Genomic DNA, 6,204 nt, shown 5'->3' on the forward strand with positions numbered 1-6,204 from the left:
AGCTTGACCGGGCCTAAGAAGCCACATAAAAAAGGCCCCGAGCTCGGCTCCAGTCTTTTTCGGCACAGGTGGTTTCGGTAGTCTTTTCGGTACACGGACATCTAAGTACGCGGACGTTTTGGCGCGCGCACGTTTCGGTATAAGAAAGGGTCAGGCATGCGAATAATGAAATAATGTCTGAAGAACATTGTAAATTGCTTAAGCCAGAGGGCCGTTATATGTAATTATTGACAACTTAAGCACTGCCCTACGGGCTCATACACAGTTTCTGTCAGAAATTTGAATGTATAGCGCTTGTCAAGGAAGTTCATTGCGATAACGACCAGTCCAATAAAGCTAAAGGATTAGTTGAGTCACATAAGTGTGATTGATATCGACTCGATATTTCTCGCTGAATGGTCAGCGTATGTATGGTTATTTAAATGTTCAAAGGTTGTGTAGGCCACTCGCGGGGTTGTTCGGCTTCAGCCTTCGCCTCTGTGCTGTAGCCTCTGCAGGCTGTCTGAGCAACAAGCATTGCGGAAGCTACATGTCCGCGCCACTCCATTCGTAGCGTAATTCTCTACGCGCCACTCCGCGTGGACGCAGAGGCCGCCGGGCCAGACCGACCCTAGCGGCTCCCTTCGAGCTGGGGAATCAGCAGGCCTAGGCGATGTGAAGAGCTCAGGCGTGGACGCCAAAAAAAGCAACAACCACGTCTGTTTCCTTTCGGGATGACGAAAGCTGTGTCCACTTAAAAAATTGGCCGCGTATCTGCTCCTTTCGTTGCAAATGTCGACAAAAGACGATGGACTTTATCGACTTTTGTCAAGTAAATGCCTCCCCGCTTTCCCGCTCACCTCTCATGTTCCTCTTGCGTCGCGCTCCTCCCAAGGCAAAGACGCCAAAGGTTTGCTTAAATCATTTTAAATTTACCACGTTCCATGTTATGGGCCTGCCCTGCCATCACCACCACAGATAAAGCAAGAAGAATGATAAGTACACCGGAGCAGTGGGAGACGATACTGCTCAGCTCGGACGCCGAGTCGCAATCTTGGGCTGTCCGGATGGCCGAGGCCGCCGCCAAGGAGCAGGGGCTCCTGGCCGATGGCTGAAGAGGGGGAGAAGGGACTTCTAGCCTACCCCACCCCTGACCCCATCCTGGGCAAACAATAAAGTTATTCCTCCTCCTCCTCCAGGCCGGGTGTCTCGATGCCAACGCTGCCGTACGGCGGAGACGCTAGTGAATCTAGGCGCCCTACTTCAGCGTTGATAGAACCACGTTGCCCTACTCCACGTGAGTTCCAAGCAGAACGTGGAACCTATCTAGTGGAGCCTTTCGTAACTGTTGCGCTGTTGCCGGTTGATTTCTTACAACGGCTCCAGAAGCTATAGAGGCGCGGGCGGCAGCAGGCGACGGCGGAGTGAATTTTTTTTCTGCAGTTGATGAAGAAGTTAATTTGGCAAAAATCAAACATCTATGATTTTTTATAAAGGAACACTGCAAATATCACTTCTGTATTAATTTGTTGTCTTATATTTGCGTAATGTTTTGCTCTTCTTCAACAATGTTGACAAGTATGAACATTACCCGGACTTAGACGGGTAGATTTAGCTGTGACTATATAAGACTATTGCGCAGGCCTTGTTTTACTCTGGCCGGGTGGCTGAATCGAGTTACAGACAGACAGACAGACAGACAGACAGACCAAAATTCCTGGGTTTAAGTAGCCCAAGAAAGACTATCGTCTTTAAAACGCATCCTGCGTGCGGCCCCTTCGATGCCATCTTAAAGGGACACTGAAGTGATATGTAAACATTGCGGGATTACTAGCGCAAATTGTAGTCCGGAGTCCCCAGGCCATGTTTCGGCCACTCTGGGCGCGTTTACGCGATTTTATTTAGTAGAAAAATTAATTCGAAAATTCTGTCCTCCTCTCTTTACGCTCGCCCATTTTCTGTGGCGTTTTCGTGTGACGTCGGGAGGAACCGAGCTCGCAATTGGCTGCGCTACTGCACGGCTCCCCGGCCTTCAGGCAGAGTCAGTCGGCCCAGCGTTTCGACCGCCGGCCGCCGACGGGTCGTCGCAATTCGTTCGCTCAGTTGAAACGAAGCCAGGACACGTTTGTGAATGGAAGAATGTGCCTTTCTTTACTTGGTTAGTTTGTACACTGTATCTAGCTCCAAGTCAAGGTCGCTTCACACAAGCGCGCTCTGCACAAGCGCACATGCGACGCTTCGCTGACTGGTACGCCAGTAGGAAAATATAAGGCCTCTTGAAGGCGGGAGAAGAGTCAGCGAAGTCAATATTGGTACTAAGGAAATAAAATCAACTGATATTTTTACCGTACAGCGTAAAACTAGGGTGCAGGAAGTACTTTTTTGCGCTCGGCGAACAAGCACAGCGGTCAGCAGCACGACTACGCATCTGGAACGCTTTTCCGTCTAAGAAATGCAATTGCTAGACGTGATATATCGTGGAAACTTGGGGGATGCTTACTGCACGAGCGCAAAACAACAAATAGTCACCTAAGCTGCTTGAAATGCCAAAACTAAATAAAAGCGTACACTGGTTATACAATATATACCTTATATTACCAAGGTCAGCAGAGCCCGCTCCGTGGCCGAGTCGTCTAGAGCTCTGGGTGTGTCATCGCAAGTGTTTTTGCAAGTCGCGAGTTCGAATCCGCGCGGGTGCGTGGTTTTTTTTTTTTTTTTACAAGTTTACTTTTTTGTTTTCCGCCGATGTTTTCTATACTGAGTTCACCTTTTTTTTTTTTTTTTGGCCGCAACGTTCATTGCTCCACGAACTAGTTCACAGAACGCGCGCAGGCTGGCACTGGCGCGCTAGCGAGTTCTCGTTGGCGTGCTGTTGCCATAAGCACCGACTGCTTGCGGGCAGTGGGCACAGGCCAGAATCAACAGACCCTTGGCCTGGTGCGAACACGCTTTTTACGATAGAGGCATGAGTGAGGCAAGCTCCAAATATGGGGGGAAAGCGCATGGCAGTGGCGTAGACTTCTTATTTTTCCGGGGGGGGGGGGGCAGACCTGGAGTGCGCCTCGAAGCGGCGAAGGTAGGGGGGGGGAGAAAGCGATGGGGGGTCCCTATGAGATGACACGTCATCACCCCGCTACAAATAGGCTACCACTAATCATCATCATCATAAGGGGCACCTGCAGCAGTGAGGGCCTTTTACATTGTGTCGGCTAACTACGAGGTGTCCCCAAATAAGACGTCCCGCAAATCTAGGAACCATGAACTTCAGCGGTTTGACGCATCCAGTAGAAATTTGTTTGAATACGTGTTTTACTGGTCACTTTTATTCAAAATTATTGCATGACTGAACCATCAGCACAAAAAAACGAGTCGATTTGTTTTTCTTTTAATGGGCAGTTCGGGGGTAAAAGGAAAGGGACACGACAGGGGCGCTACACGCTGCTATGTTCATTTCTGTTAAGAGCCCCCGAAACGGGTCTGACTTTGACCACTCATTTTTGTATCCGTGTGTGTGTTGTGCCAGAGCGCCCGACACAAATTCGCTGCACCTGGCGACATGCCGGTGGCGGGGTTGATTCGCGCCAAGGTCAAACCGCCCGCGTCAGACGTGCCGCGACTTGGCGGGAAAGGCGCCGCCGAGTCTGCTCTCCCTTTCCCATCGCGACGGCTAGACCAAATCATGCCTGGGACGAACTAATCCCCGCACACACTCAGCAAGTAGCGCCTGGAGACGCCGCCGCAGAATCGCCTTCCCTTTCCCGGTCCGGGCGGCTCGGCCGACGCAATCGCTTCGCCTCCATTCGCCAGATTCATAATGCGGCCAGTGATAGCTCCGACTGGAGGCATCGGAACTGCACGCGGCTGCAACGGAACCCTGGGTGTATAAAACCAGGCCGGAAGCAGCGGTGGTGCGGCTGCATCTCATCGAAGGCCCTGAGTTGAGAAGCGCTATCGCGCTTGTCTTAGCCATGTAACGCTCTTGCTACCTTTGTATATATTGTATATAAATGCTGCTTCAAATAACCGCAATCTCGGCTGCTTCCTCGCTATGGTCTGCTCCGCGTCGATAGCGGACTGGGCAGGGCAATGTCGCAACACTAGTGACTGAGCTGGGATGGCCCAGTCTCAACAGCGTATGTGTGTGTTTTGGAGGCTTGGAGCGGGTATCGCTCGCAGTCGACGGCTGCAGTGCACCCAGTTGCTGCCGGTGCGTGCTTTGTGACCCCGAAAACAAAGTTTGCAGACAGGCTTTTCGGAGGCGTCATAGCTTGCACTGACGTCACTGTATTCCCGAGTCGGTGCGTTGGTTGCACAGTGGAAATCTGCAGCTCTTGGTTCGAGAAGCGCTGCTGAAGCTGAGAGCTATCGATAAAATAGTGCGGTGGCGTCGTTATTTGCAAGCAACATGTTTTACGAGACGTTCCAAGACGCGAGCTAAGGTAAAAACCCAACGTCTGGCGTTGGCGTTCATCATATAAAACGGCCCTTTCGCGAGGCCTTCCACAGTGCGAGCGTAAACTCGGCACAAGTTGCTAGCGAGGAGTGGTCGCCCCGCTAGTAAACATCAGATGAAGGTAGGGGAAGAACAACCACCGAAATTCACCGTCGTCGTCAGCTTCAGCATTACACGATAAACGAGAAGCAGCGCATCGGGTTGCCATTCGAAAGCAAAACGCTCCTTCAGCAGCAAGATGCCACCGCTGTTCGACAAAATATGCGAGGCGAAACAAGGCGTCACACGCGTTCGACTGGGCATTATGCTGTCCGATTAACAACCCACAACCTGCACGGTGGGGCTATATGCTCACTTGTAAATGGACAACACGAGGTCATAGTCCTACCAAACCTGAGCAAAAAGTTTCAGAACGGGAGCCTAATAAAACCATGTGGTTGATACAAACCATGCAGTCAATTTGACGCGAATCACGTAAACTAACTGCGACTGTTTAAATGAGCGGTTCCGCTCACGAAACGGCTCCAGAGCATGACATGCATCTATGGAAACTGCTTAAAGGAGCACTGACACCAATTTTCGGCGTTAATATTATTGCACAGTTCGCTTCCTTCACTCAACAGAATACCCTGGGTGAAGTAGGAGTGGCCTGCGACGTGAAGAACATATATAGTTTAATTGGATCTCATTTATCACGCCGACGGAGCAGCGCGCAGAGCGGCACTCAGCAAATGGACATCAGCGTGACATCATCAAGGGAGAGCCAAAAGAAGTGACGCGGCAGCGCTCGTCAAAAGCTCGTGACGTCACTTCATGCGCGCGGACCCACGAGCGGCGACAACACTGGCGGCGAGCGGGCCCAACACCCTCTCAAGCGGGCGCCGGTGACGTCCGCACAAAGCGGCGAGGTCAGGCCGCTTTGTCAGGTCAGGTCTGTCATATGCACCGTTCGGGATGAAAGCGCGGGAATTTGAAACAAACGATTTTCAGGCTGTTCAATGTAGTTAACTAGCGCGCGCTGAAGTATTTGAAGTGCTGTTTCAGGTTCGCCAGGCCATTAAGCATCGATAAAAGCCACAAAAGTGTAACATAAAATGTTCGTGTCAGTGCTCCTTTAAGACCGGAAAAGAGCGACTTCGGTGCGCGTAGTGCATGCATTGTGAGCGGGCCCCACCGCTTCCCCTAAAACAATTTGAATGAAGCAAGCGGAACGAAGCAGCTACGCGTTCCCAGGCCGCGCATTTGTTAACAAAAATAACTGCTTCAATCAACAGGTGCCCTAGAAACAGAGCAACTGTGGCCGCGCTTCCCAACCGGACCTAACCCCCTCGTTTTTCCCTTTTCACCGCGACCTCTTAGCGAGCACCGCCGAAAAACGATAACAGCGCCAAACAAAGACAGGCAAAGGAGGGAGGTGCAGTTTTCGTTGCCTGATTTTACCATCCTTGAGAGTTAAGCAGCACAGCGCCACCGATAAATGTCTGAAACTCATACACGTGCGTCCAGACTTGAGTTTGTGATAGAACTTGTTTGCACTGCTGTACTCACGAGAGCATGTACTCACGAGTGCAAGCACTCGAAAGTACAGTATTCATGAGTACTGAATCATGAGTACTGTGTACTCATGAGTACAATACACACCAGTACTCATACTCATGAGTACTCATGGTCATGAGTATTGTACTCATGAGCACTCATACTCATGACTAGTGTACTCATGAGTTCTGTACTCACGAGTAGTGGACTTACCCCTGTACTCAATCGTCATCATA

The sequence above is a fragment of the Haemaphysalis longicornis genome, unplaced genomic scaffold (genome assembly GCF_048455015.1).
Source record: "Haemaphysalis longicornis isolate Haplotype H1 unplaced genomic scaffold, Haemaphysalis longicornis Haplotype H1 scaffold_15, whole genome shotgun sequence".
Lineage (NCBI taxonomy): Eukaryota > Metazoa > Arthropoda > Arachnida > Ixodida > Ixodidae > Haemaphysalis > Haemaphysalis longicornis.